The 14143-nt window shown below is 42.6% G+C and overlaps 1 long non-coding RNA gene across 1 annotated transcript in view; it reads right to left on the bottom strand.

Annotated features, from left to right (window-relative positions):
* Positions 1 to 12123, bottom strand: part of LOC103353502 (uncharacterized) — a 22810-nt gene extending 10687 nt beyond the window's left edge. Inside the window, exon 1 of the long non-coding RNA XR_520008.1 lies at positions 11747 to 12123. This is a non-coding gene — a long non-coding RNA (uncharacterized LOC103353502). The remainder of the gene's footprint in view (positions 1 to 11746) is intronic.
* Between the last annotated feature and the right edge of the window lie 2020 nt (positions 12124 to 14143).

Genomic DNA, 14143 nt, shown 5'->3' with positions numbered 1-14143 from the left:
GTTTCTGGAAGAGGCATGCCAAAGTCTTCCTGAGGCTCTGTCTTGTGGCTATGAGGGCGCTCGCTGTTCCTGCCACCAGTGCAGCAATGGAGAGGCTATTCAGTCACGGAGGCCTAATAATGCGCCCTCACCGAGCCAGGCTTAGTGCAGGGACATTGTCCAGCTTGATCTTTTTGAAATGTCACCATTCTGTTGCCTGATACTTTTCTAGGTCTTACAGTAGGCCTCTGGAAGACACCTACAAGCTTGTTCATGTTTAGCCGGTGTATTAAAAGGGAAATAAGATCAACCATTCTGATCGTATTGTAGGTTTATTAGTGTTAAATATTTTGTTCTCGGCAAAACAACACTGTTGATTGTTTCCACAAAAAATCACTGTTTCATTAGTAAACCAGTCCAGACAGCCAATAAGTCCAATGATACTCCTTTTTGAGTTTTGCTTTTATGCAAGGCATCATTTTTGTCCTGCAAAGAAAGGTGCATGTTGGAACAAAACTGGTCATGTTTTGATATCACCAGTTTATAGACTTACAGTATTTTTTCAGATAATGTGGCAGCAATAGTTTTGCTTTTTTTGTGAACATTTTTTTTTAATTGCAAATGGCACAGAAGTAACATATACAAGTGTTGAAAGTACTTTTGAGTGTTTTGTTAACAAGTTGTTTGCATTTAGCTAAAGTGTGGTGCTTTGCACTAATTAGAAGGATTTTAATTAGCCTCCAATGCCTTTGACTGGGTGAGGTGTAACATTTTCTATATTTTTGTTCTTATTGTGGTCCGACTGAGCCTGCACAATAGGGAGCAAGATATATCCTAACTGTATGTTCACACTGGAGATGAAGGAGGGATAATAATACAGTAGATGCTTTGAATTTCTTAGATATAGCTGTGCAGTATTCTTAGTAGACCGAATAGCAGCAGATGATAGAAAGCTCATTAAAACAGGAAAAGACATGAGAGATTTGTTTTTTAGAGACTTGAGACTTGACTTGGACTCGTGACCAAAGACTTGAGACTTGACCAAGTCTCACCCCACAAAGACTTGAGACTTGACTTGGACTTGTGACCAAAGACTTGAGATTTGACTTGGACTTGTGAAGACTTGTGAACATCTCTGGATTATAGTAGTTAAACAAGCATGATATAGTGTGTTAATCAGGTGGATTTAGTTAACTTTGAACAGAGCCAAGTTCACTGCTTTCCCATTTCTTTCCGCGAAGGTAAGTTAACAGCCTGCTTGTGGTAGCTTAGAATTCACTGTGCAGGAATCAGAGCGTTTTTGACTCTCAGCAAGGATGCAATTAAAGTTTTCCCCTAAGTGCCGAGCTGTTTTTAACAATTAACAACTGCTATCAGGAAAATACTATAAGGGAAGTACTTGACATCAGAATTGGTGACACGACACGACTGACGGAATTTGTCGCAATCGTTGTGGCATAAAAAAAGAAGCTATGTTTATGCTGTTGTTGCATATAGTCACACTGTAAGTTCTACATATTGTTTGTAGTCACACATCCACGCTGCCTAAAATAACCCACCCTGTGTGCAGAGGAGATGAGTCAACACAAAAACAGCCAAGTATGACAAGAAAACTCAAGAGACATAAAGGAAGAAAAATAAAACACTGTCAACCCAAAAACAGAAAAAAAAAGAGTGTCATGAAAGCACATCTGAATGCTTGGGATGCGAATGTAACAGATATTTCCAAAACTGTTGGTTTTGGAATCAGGCGGCCACTGCGCTGCTGTTATTCTTATGCCCAAGGAATGAGAAGGAAGTTCCAACAAGACACATTTCTGGGTTGCCTCGAGCCTGCCTGTTACATTGTGGCTCCCACTGCTCTGGTGCCAACATGAAGCAGCTCTTCATTTAACACTTTATAAGACGTTCCCCACACACACACACACACACACACTGGCAGTGTACTCGTGTCCACATCATTTGCAAAGGTTGCAGTGAGAGAAACAAGGCAGATGCTGATATTTCACAGACCTGTCAGCTACACATGCACTCTGCAGATCAACAATACTTGCATACAACACCACAGTGTATACAGGGCATAAAAACACATGCACACACACACACACACACACACACACACACACACATACACACACACTATCTCCCTTTCTTCTGAAAACCACGTATGGAAGGATCATGCTGTCCCCGTGACAGATGATGTTGCCAACATAAAGACCGAAAAAGCAGCAATTGATGTTTTCCAAGTGGCTTGAATAACTTCCATTGACAGTTTCAATAGAAGTGGAAAACCTCTTTCTGTAATGGAAGAAGGTTTTTGGGAAGATGGGTTTTCCCTTTTTCTAATATTCTTAGAGCCAGGCTTGGCATTGGGGCCCTCTGGACTGGAGGATTTTGGCTCAAGCCAGACAATGGGACCTCAAGTGAGCCACAGTGAGTAGAAAAAAAGATCAGAGCAACCATGAGGCTCTGTTATGCCTCTGATTAGCTGAAAATGTTTACAATATTCTCTTGTTAACAAATGTTACAGAAGGGTTTGAGGAAATGGCAGCTCACCTCCACTGCTGCTTTTATTTCAGCTGACTGAAAAAAGGTCTACCTCAGCTCACCATTACCCCTCTCAGCTCACAAAAGAGCTGTGAAGAGGTGAGTGCGGGGAGTAAAACTGCCACCTTTCCATTTTGACTACTGAAGAGGTTGGACAGATAAAACACTCAGCGCCGCAGGTGTGTTTGGCGAGTTTTGGCTGTGGAACCACTTCTTTAGCGAATTGATCATTCTGCCAAAACAAACGTGCTTTTTCTCACCCCTTCCACACATGAACACACACACTTTTACTTGCTGACTCCACACAATGGCATGACTGCATCTGCAGCACCAAACAGACATCTGCCAATCGCCCTGCGGAGCTCATTGTTACTCAACACTGGGGCGCACAAATGCTGAGTCGAGTTCAACCTCCCAACAGATTTTGCAATGCAAAGAGAAAGTGCCGATGAGGTCTGCCAGCATGCATCGTTGACCCCAAATAACCAGAAAACAACTGGAAACCGACATGCCCCTGTCAGTGCTGGGTGAGATGAAGTGAGGACAGGAGAGGAGGAATGACTTCTCAGAAATATTTCGGCTGAACTCCAGCTCAGCACAGGCAGTGGAGCACATCTCGACTGAGGGCTGTCTGCGTTCCTCATACTATAGCAAATAGTTTCTCACAATACAAACATCAAAACTGTGCGCAACGGCACTCTGCTTATGTATATTCAAACATAATCACAAAGGCAAACAGTGGAAGATGAGGCACAGCTGTGCATTGAACTAAACTCAACCCGGTGCAGAATATCTGCGAGCACTTTGACATACCGTATAAATGCAAACTGTGTAAATAAGAGGTCGAGAGGTAGAAATGTGTGTGTTGCATTTGTGTGTACACCAGGTAAGTCTAAAGATCTGTGTGTGCACGACAGGCCTCCTCCTCGTCCTCCTCCACCTATAGCTGAAGCCATAGAGTCGTGTGTTTCGTTTATTTTGACCTTTCAGTCCACCTACAGCCTGATCTGCCTGCAGTGTGAAGCACAGCCTTGTTATCTTATTTGTTTATTGCTGCAGCATACCGTCTCCAGATCTTTTCATGATGGGCAAGTGGAATTAGTTTCTTCAAGAGTTTATTTATTGACGCTGGAATTCATAAGTGGATCGCTCTCATCCAATCGTTTGCAACGCAGTTGGGTCTGAGTCATACGTCTATTCATAAATCCATTAGTACGTTTGCGTGTTAAGTCCTTCCTAAGTTCTAACTTGTAATCTACTTCCACCATTTACACTTCATTAATGGCTTAGAGCAGGGGTTCTCAACTGGTGGGTCACGACCCAAAAGTGGGTCGCGGACAGCTGGTCAAAATTAAATAATATATCATGTGCATCTCAGGTTTTTTTTTTTTTTTTAACTTCTATTTTGACAGGCATGGTAACCATAGTTTGTTTGACGTTCATTTTAAGTTGATGTTGGGATGCTAGATGGCAAAGTGTAAATATGACCCGGAGTATTGAAAATGTGGATTTTCATACTAGGGCTGGACCTGAAAAGCCAACTATTCGTTCGCTGTGCTGGAATCGGGATATCAGTTTTGATCTTCGAATATCCCCTGGCTTAGAGACAGGGATAATGTGTAAATTTGTTGATAGGTAACATCTGCATAACCACTGAAAGACGTCTCTATTATTATATTAAATGTTACTGCCAATCTTTGTCAATCTGTGCAGTTATATTTTGTGTTTTTTATATATACAATCATACGGAGATACGTGTGTTTCAGACTTAGTAGTGTTCATACAAATTTAAATTAAAACGCTATGTCAGATTATGCAAACCTAGCTTAAGTTAGATTATTTTAAAGAAAAGTCCTCCCACTTCTTTATTAAACAGTGTCAGGTTACAAATGTATATTTTAGGGGTGGGACTTTAACACGTTAATTGCGATTAATTAATTACAACAAAAATAGTGCGTTAAAAAAATTAACGCATTTAATTGCAGTTTGCATCCAGACAACATGGAGCGTTTGTCAGTGCCCGATTTCATGGTCTACAATCAGTGATGCACAAGATGCGTCAGCGCAACTCTAACAATGAACATGGAGGAATCCAATGAGAGTGCATTGCTTGGACTGATGAAGGGCAAGTTTCATTTTTAAAAGATCTGCCTGATGGAAGCTTTGACAAGAGCGTGATTTTGTGCAACTTGTGCAAAAAAGAATTTGCATCCCACCAAAGCACATCAAGCTTACGGTACCACCTGAATGCAGCAAGCACAGAAAACGCTGGAGCTGTTAGCACAAGCAGTCCTGGTCCGAGTACGAGCAAGCGGTGTTGGCAGCCCACACTGGACCAAGTACTGCTCTGTTGCAAAATAAACAATGATTTGTTGTTTAAATGTTGTTGCCATGGTGACCCTTCAGGAGACAACAAAAGTGAGCGTTTTGAGTGTCTTGTGTGTCCCAGACGGTCATTCCACAAAACTTGCGGCCGGGAGTCTTTGCTGGGCGTCAGGACAGTGAACGGAGTTGCAGCAATCGGTTGTGATGTGGACATACCATACTAACACGGAGTCCGACCGGAGACTACACCGGCAGTTACCCGAGAGAGAAGGAACCGTATACAAAACGAATGTGAACAAAGGAGGAGGAAGACAGCCGGGATCCATGCTAGGCTAAAGGCTAACCCCTCCAGACCAGCAGGATCCATGCTAAGCTAAAGGCTAACCCCTCCAGACCAGCAGGACTGTCCTCCTACTCTTCAGTGTCCGCTCCCTCCACAACAAGCTGGACGAGCTACGTTTGCTGAGAGAAACCTGCAGAGACTGGAGGAATTGCTGTGTGTTGGCTTTAAGAGAAACATGACTCCATGACAACATCCCAGACAGCCATACAGCTGGAGGGGATGACATTATTCTGGGTGGACAGACAGACAGCTAGCTCTGGTAGCATCTGCGGCTTCACCATCATCACACCATCATGTGTGTCTTTGTGTCCATGAAGACCTACGAGAACCTGAAGAGGTTCGCCATGTGATGGCAGCGCGCATCGACGCAGCGGCCCCTTCAGAAGACAGCGAGAGTGAACATTTAGTGTCTTGCCTATCCCAGTCATGCATTCCACAAAACTTACTAATTAAATTATCCTAAGGAAACGCTCGCTCATCTTGCCTGTACTACTGTGTATGTACAGCAAAATGACAAACTTGATTTGATTTGATTTGAAATGGATGTATGTGTCTATCATTTGATTCAGTAATACACTAAAATCCATTTAAGTTGAAAAATGTTGCTTCTTGCAGCAAATATTGTTATGCGATTAATTGAGATTAATTAATTACGAAGTCTCTAATTAATTAGATTAATTTTTTTAATCGAGTCCCACCCCTAGTATATTTATATTCTGTTTTTTACGTCACGGAACTGCACTGATTAGTCAGTTAAATTGATTAGTGACATAAAAGATCAGCTGATCACAACACAACAAGACATTTAAATAAGCATTGTGAAATTTTAATGGCCTTTTTTCACAGTTTTCTGACATTTTACAGAGAAGTCGATTAACGTCTTAATTGAGCAATGAGCATAACAGATGCGATCAGACTAACCACGCTAGATCTCGGCCTAAAAGCTGGTCAGGAGGTGTTGCTCTTATTTTTTGAAGAGGGGTGCTGGAGGGGATCCACGCTGGAAAGGTCTGCTCCACTTTTTCTTGCCCTCTCACTTTTTGTCTGCAGTGTTTGCTCTGGACTTGAGTGGTTCTACTGGTGCTGGAGTGCTGTCAGCCCACACCCTAATGGCAACCACTGTTGGAGAAAGATCTAGGTCTGTGCCGCCACCGCTACAAGGAGGTGCCTCAGCTAGAGTTATGGGCGTGCCCATTTCACCTGTTGAATCTTGCCACCGTGGTAAGCTCATCACCATTTTGGCTACTTGTGCCAATATTAACGACTCAAAGTTATTGCACACCAAACATTCTGGCTTGACAGGTGCGGAAGTTGCATATATAAAATAGACGTGGGTGCATTTGTTCACTCTCACAGCTTACTTTCTGCCGACTCCTTCCCCCTCCATCATCCGTTAATTTACCACCACTCGTATCCAAAGACTTTTACAGATTCCGAATTTGCTAAACCTAAAGCACACATAGAGAAAAGCCATGGTGCATGTCATGCCATTAGCCCTTTTACCTATATTTATTCTCTGTCCTGTCATCACTCTGTGCAACTTATCCACAGGCCCGCTGTAATGGCCCATTTATTACTGTAAAGACAGATTTACACAGCCATGAAAGAGCCGCTCTGTAAGCCGAGCTACAAAGAAGAAAAGAGGTTACTGGACTTAAAATGTCATCCTCTGTTCACTGTGTACTGCAGATACATATTCATAAAGCCATTTTCAGTTCTTCTTCTCATGAAAAGTTCCTTTAATTAAATATTTTGACAGTATTGCCGAATTTGGAGCAGGAGCAAAGAGGCCTGCACCAACTTGCTGTAAAGCAGACAGCCACTGAGGTAAAACTCCTGTTTCAAAACGCCTCAGTATTTACCCTAATGCTTCTCATTCTTGATGTAAACCAGGAGCTGAGCCAGTCTGGCCTCCCACACTCAGGTGGTTTCAGGAAACTACTGTAGCTGCTCTACCTTGTCACGTCAAGTCAAATGTAAGCTCAGTGCGTGGACATATTCTCCTGCAGACAGAGCAGCAGTTCCAGTATAAACCCTGCTTATCAGGAGGCTCATTATAACTGAAATTCAAATGGCTTCATCAGATAATGATGCAGTATTTCCAACATACATCCATCAGCCGCGCACGACAGCAGAGACATTTAGGGGAAACTTGTGTTACTCAATGCAACTGGAGCCGTTTCAGCTTTGGTAAAGAATTAGTTTATCATCATTTGTGCCTCACGGCACCCCAAGTTGCCCAAACAAGAGGAGACCCAGTTTGCTGAAAAAAAATAAAAAACCTTGTGAGTCTGACCCTTGGCTCACCCCAATCCCCACCTTCACTCTGTTCTCGGCCCATAAAAAAAAAAGCGAGGCTGACTGGTGTTCAGCTTGGTGCCTTGGGGACTGATGGCGGCTGCGCAGCAGCCATGAGGGAAGCACACTATCAGTCCTGTGATAGCCGTATGAGATTCCACATGCTCTGATGAGTAATTCCTCCCTCCCCTCTCCATCACCATGTGGTTCGTGGCCCTGAGTCATCGTCCACACTTTCCCTCATTCCCTCTCCCCTTGTCTGTGTCTCTCTCTCTCTCTCTCTCTCTCTCTCTCTCTCTCTCTCTCTCTCTCTCTCTCTCTTTCCCTCGATGTGAAGAGGACTCTTCCTTCCTTCAGCAGCAGCCGTCCCACAGGGAAACTCAACAGAATAGCTTCCCTATGATGACTCATTCACCAACATTGAGAGCTCCACACCACCCCGCTCTCGAGCCATGACAGCCCACCACGCCACACCCAGGCCTGGATCCCAGTCCTCCATAGCCTGCTTGCCTCCATTTCTGTCTTTCTATCTGTGCTGTCTGCATGTCTTCTTGCTCGTCTTCCTGTCTGCCTGGTTGCCATTTTCTACATCTCTCTGTCTTGTCAAGATGTTTCATGTTTACCTGTCTTTATACTCTCATCTGCCTGCCTGTATTTCTCATCAGCCTATACCGTATTATCTTCATACTCTGAAATAGTTTTGGGCTGGCTTCACTGCTTGCCAGCCGTCTTGTTTGTCTATCTACCTGCCTGTCTTTCAGTCTGTCCCCTGATTCCCCATCGCAATGTCAAAACACCGAAGGACACGGAGCGTTCACTTCCCCATCTGTATATTAAACTATAAACACTTAAGCAGAAATATAAGGACAACATAATTCAAGTCTGCTAAAGAAAAACACTGGTATTGTTGGTAAAGAGATGCTTTTCATTATGCCTGTGCAACTCTCAGATAGAGTTGTTCACACTTTCAACTTATCTGCACAAGCGTGTTGAGAAACTTTTGACGAAGGTTACTGTTCGATTTCAGCAACTCCCTCGAGACTGTATCCTTCCTTTCATGTGCTCTGCAATTCAATAAGCGCTGTGCTTTCTCCGGTTGGTTTAACCCAGGTTAAAATCCCTCTTCGTATCCTCTGTGACCCTTTCATATACGCTGAACTGTGCCCTGGCTCTGCAGTGCGACGAGTTGCTCATGTGAATCCCCCGTACGCCGCTCAGAGATCCTCTACATGTTGCAACAGGAGATTTGTTGACCATTGCAAGAGCAATAAGGATTTTTAGGGGCATTATGACTGGGTTAATAAAACACAGCTGCCCCTAAAAGTCCCTCACTTTTCTTGCTGCCTTTTCTTTCTCTCTCCCTCTCTCCCTCCCGAGCTTAATCTCTCTGTCTCATTCCAAACTTTCGAGATCAAACTACAACATTTGCTGGCTCCTAGAAATGTGATTTGGTGCACGGCTTTTGGTATTTGTGACTACAGAAACGCAACAACCTGGAGCGACCACAGTGTCTGAAATTTGACCTTTAAAGGCGCAGGGGGGGGGAAACTCGGTTGTATATTTCACATAAAGTGAGCTCGCTTTCCACTATTTATGAATTGTATATTTATAATGGCAACATTTTATGAGGATTTGCAGTGACGCTTTTGAAGGGGGTTGAATGAGTTCAGAGCAGAATTTCCGAGAAGGAGTGCACCACGTGTTCATTAGAAGTTCAGCTTTCACAGAAAGGTAAACACAATCTGAGGCCTTCTTTTTTTTTTTCATGCACAGTTTTCTATACGATGCCCACAATAAAACACACATGCACTGGTGGCTCGTGAACTAACTGAACCCAGCTGAACCCGGAGCAGGAAACAACCTGGGAATTGTAGGAAAAGTCTATTTAAAGTTAGTCTGCAACCCTGCTAGCAAATGGTGTGAGGAGAGAATATGAGATAGCCGTGGTGGGAAGAAAAAACAAAAAAAAACACAATGTAAGCAACACTGTGTAGCAAGTGGTGAGATGAGTCCGATTGGGCCTTTTAAACAATGTGAAATGCCACTGACAGAGGCTTGGCAGGCAGTAGCAGCCAGCACTGTTTAATATCACAATTTTAATCAGCACACTTGGTGACTATCCCAGAGCTCCCCATAGCCATGCTGCTTATTCAAACCAGGCTCATTCCACCAAGCCTCCCTTACTAGGCCCTCAGCTCTCATACTCGCACTGGCTTGTGCTTCTCCTGCAGCATATATGGAGAGCTCTTGGCTGGAGAGGTTTTATCTGCTTTCTGTTGATGTGTCATTGCACTTTAGTGGGCTACGTTGGAGGGAATCAGTGATGATAGCTGAGAGCTATCTCAACCAATCTGAGGTGGACTAGGCGCATTTAACGTATTCTCTGTATTTAATTTGAAATATCTTACAATCATCCGACAACAGGGACATTGTTAATTAGGATTAGGGTGCAACCTACAATCAAACGGAATCTAATTAGAGCTTCAAGTGTCAACTTTCCTTTAACTTCAGTCCACAGCAGTGTACTAATAAGCAATAGCAGGCATGCACAAACAAATGTGCTGCCACCCATGTGTTATACACGGCCTGCAAATAACTCATGACCGAGTATGAAGAGTTTAATAAATAAAACTGACAGAGAAATCGGCGATCCCACCTATTGTACTGTCAGGAGGGGGAGTCGTTTTCATTTACTGTTTTAGGTGTGTTTAATAATTGCAGGGCTCTTGTGTTTTTGAAATAAAAATCCCATGCTTCAGCGAATGTCTTACCTATGTGTCACTTGCAGCACGGAGATGCCACCACAGCTCTCCACTCTATTAATTACATAAAGCATCTAGTGTCAGGATGCTAAATTCATTAGTGGGGTATTTACGGCATGCTAGGGTCAGGACAGATATAGAAACAGGCCTCTAAAACAACTTCTTCCCCTACTTGACACACTTGTTTGACATAATAGAGTGTGGCACTTTTGTGATTTTTTTGTTTTGTTTTTGGACAACTCTGCCGCTTTCTATTTGTTTATTTAGGTAAGTTGATGCAGAGCTTGAGCTGCAAGCTTCCACAAATACGCTCACATTTTTCGACTTGACTTCTCATCTGCATTCAATAGCGGCATGAGTAACTCTATAAGGCTGCAAATTTAAATTCTTTTCATGCGTCGTCTTTGAAGCGGGATGAATCCAGCAAAAATAACTGGAAGGTTAACTTTCTACTTTTTTTTTTCTTCCTAATTTGGCCTACTTCTGATTAAGCTGAACAGGGAAAAAAATGGAAAAAATGAATTTGTTTAAAAAAAAAAAAAAAAAAAAAACAGTTATCGAGAACTGTACAGCGGAATGAGGCCAACTGTAAAAAAAAAAAAAAAAAAAAAGGAGGGAGGGGGGAAATAAAAAACAAGGCTACTTTTTGTTTTCCAAGAGAAATGTCCATGAAAGTTGTTCATCTTTGTATTTGTCAGAAAACAACCTCTGCTCTGGTTCTCTGTCACACTTTAGAAGCACTTTTCTCATTCAAGGCTGCATATGAAAAGTTTGACTCATTTTTTTGTTTTTTAAGGGGTGATGTTCACTTTTTAGATATTTGAGCTATTTAACGGTTAATTTTACATTAATTTCATGTTTTCATTTTGTTTGAGCCCTTGCAGTTATTTAATGCTTGATGTCTGAGGTTTAGCTTGCACATTAAAAATTAATTTGTGTAACGCATGCAGTTTAAATTTTGTGGTATTTAATAATGACTTTATGGTGGCCGTATAGTAGTGCATATTGTGTTTAATATGCAAGGTTTCACTGCAAAAACTATTACAGCCGGTCTGTCATATTAAATTGTGTTTTTACTGGCATTATAGAGTGTTTTAGTGAGACTTTATCCCCTCATATATCACTGTGCTTTGAAAAAAAAAATGCTGAATTCTTCCCATGTGCTCCCTTTTTTTTTTTTTTTTTTCTTTTCTTTAAGGGATAAAAACGTAGCAGAAGTGTATTGTCTACGACTTGGGGGGAGGGAGGGAGGGGGAGGGGGGGTCACATGAGCCAGAAACTGGGACTTTGTAGGCCAGTTGAATGAATTGAGGACTCACCTTGCCCGCAAAGACCCAGCCTCTGACACACACCGTCATCATCCTCTTCATCAGTCCCACCACCGGGGGACTGCATGAGGAGGAAACTCCAAAGGTTTCCAATCTATGGATTCTAGATATCTCTTCAGAGCAGGTAATGTGGAATCTATAATCTGTAACCGATTCATACATACCTATTGATCTGCTGCCTGTCAGTGTATGGAGAACCTGGAGTTACCTGCATACCGGGCAGGTGTCAGCATCCCGTTGCCATATGGAGACTTCAAAAAGAAAGGCGGGGGGGAAGGACAAAACGCCGACTGTCTGGTCGCTCGTCTGGCTGCCTGGAGAGGAGACCGCGTCTGCAAGCGAAGTTAAACTTCACCGTCCATCTGCCGCCAGCAGCAGCAGCACCACCACCACCGCCGCCCAACTCATATGTGATTACTTGGCGCTGCTCGCATCCCAAATTGAGCAAGATTATCCTTTTGAGGGGGTGCCGGGTCGGGGGTGAACGAATTGTCTTTCGGAATAAGTCGGACAGTCCCGTCCCGTCCCGTCCCTCCCTTCCCACCCCCTCACCCCCCCACCCCGGCCCATCTTTTCCCGTCTGTTAATGGAGAGAGAAAAACGTGCAGACGCAACAGTGTCGCGCCTTGTGCCAGTCTCCCACCTCCTGCCCTCCCTTCCAAGAAAAAGAAAGAAAAGAATAAGCTTCTGCGTTTCCCACCGAGAGATTCCCCCCCAGTGAGCACCCAGCACCCGGCCAGTCACCTAATATCCATTCTGCAAACAGGGAGAGCGGGAGTGAAAAAGCAGCCTGCTGCTGCCATGCTGCAGCCGCGATATTATGAGCAGGATATTCCCAAACAGCTGGAAGGAGCTGATATATGGTGCTGCGCCCTCGTGTTGGGCCCTCCCCAAAATGGACCGGTACTAAGTGGTAACCTGGTTATTTTCAGCGCGTCACTGGCTCGTCTCCAATTTTAGATTTCCGTCGGGGGCACAGCAAAGTGGCCCCAGTATTTTCAATTAGACTCAGAGAGGACTTGAAAACGATTACACAGAGTAATGTCCGAGCATGTGTGTTTCCCTCTTAACTGCACACATTCCTGCGGTGTGTTGACTCGCCCGTCCACATGCCCGCGCCGCGCTCGGCTGCGTCCTCCGGCGGTTCCGAGGCGGCGCGTCTGCGGCTCTCTCAAGGTGTTCCCCTGTTTTGTCGATGCTGTGCGGGAGGCTTAATACGTCTCAGGTTCATCACACCTCTCCAGTTATCTGCCTGACCAGCAACATGTTAGTGCACTGCGACCCCTGGTGGCCGCGACGCGCCACGACGTTCCCTCACATCCGAGTGTCAAATCCAACCTTTATTGTTTTACTCGGAGCAGCGGTGGCATCACGTGTCTCCGCACATCAGGCGCTAATTACAGCGTAACAGCTGGATCCTTTCGGACAAATTTAACCCATTACCTTATTGAAACATTTCTGTTAAGTCAGCAGGGTTACTTTATGACTTTTGTGTTGTGTTCTGTCTGGATTAATTTCTACACATCCACACCTTTTTTATATGCTGAATCTATACATGTTTACAAATACTTACGTACAACTGCACCTTTTATGTACTTTTTGACTTTACGCCATTACATTTCCGCATATGTTCAGCAATGTACCACATCCACAAGTGCCACATCAGTTACTTTACTGTTTTTATAGTGATCTGTATACACCAAATAAACTGACCTTACATCAATAAGCTAGATCACTGTTTTCATAAACTACAATTACTTGTACATATTATTTTTCTACTATATTTGTATATTTTATATTTACACATTTCTTGCCATACTTCCATAAAAATAGTCAGTTCTGTGAATGCACTGACAGGATTGCAGTTTAATGTCTTTGTACACTGTACAATGAGCAAATGTTGTTTTGTTGTGCGTTTTTGATGTTATTTCTGTTATACTGTGTCATTTTATTTATGTTGTGTTATCTTAACGACCATTTATATTCTATATTGTTATGCTAGCTTGTTACTGTTTTATTCTCTTCTATTTAGCCATTTTAAATATTTTATTCTCATCTTTTCTGATATGTACTGTTTTATTCTGTTCTGTTTACACATCTGTCCTCTTCTAAAATTTCGTGTTACTATTTCATTCTGCACTGTAAAAAAAAAAAGAGCATATTTAACATTTTAACTGTAATTGTTTTTTAAACCATTTTACAATTTATTTTACATATTTTCTCTGTTCTTATAATGACTAGCAGAATAAAAATAAACATTCTTTTATCTGTTACTAAAAAAAAGAAACTTAATAATATCCACCTCAAAAATATGTATTTTAACAAATAGTAAGTCTTTTTGCTTCAATATTTGACCACAAAATTGCACCATTTTAACTGTATTTGTGTCAGCAAAAGAATATCATCAGTACAGATGTTTGCTGTCATATAAAAGGAAAATTATGCATAAAGAATTTTGAAATGGTCAATCATTTTAACTGGTATTTATAGATAGGTTTTGGGAGGTATATTCTCTAAGTATATCCTTTTACCTACCTTTAGCATATTAATTGCTAGTTATG

The sequence above is a fragment of the Stegastes partitus genome, unplaced genomic scaffold (assembly GCF_000690725.1).
Source record: "Stegastes partitus isolate 25-593 unplaced genomic scaffold, Stegastes_partitus-1.0.2 Scaffold3, whole genome shotgun sequence".
In the NCBI taxonomy this organism is placed as follows: Eukaryota; Metazoa; Chordata; class Actinopteri; family Pomacentridae; genus Stegastes; species Stegastes partitus.
The sequence above is the reverse complement of the archived record's forward strand: the minus strand, read 5'-3'. Positions and strand labels throughout refer to the sequence as shown.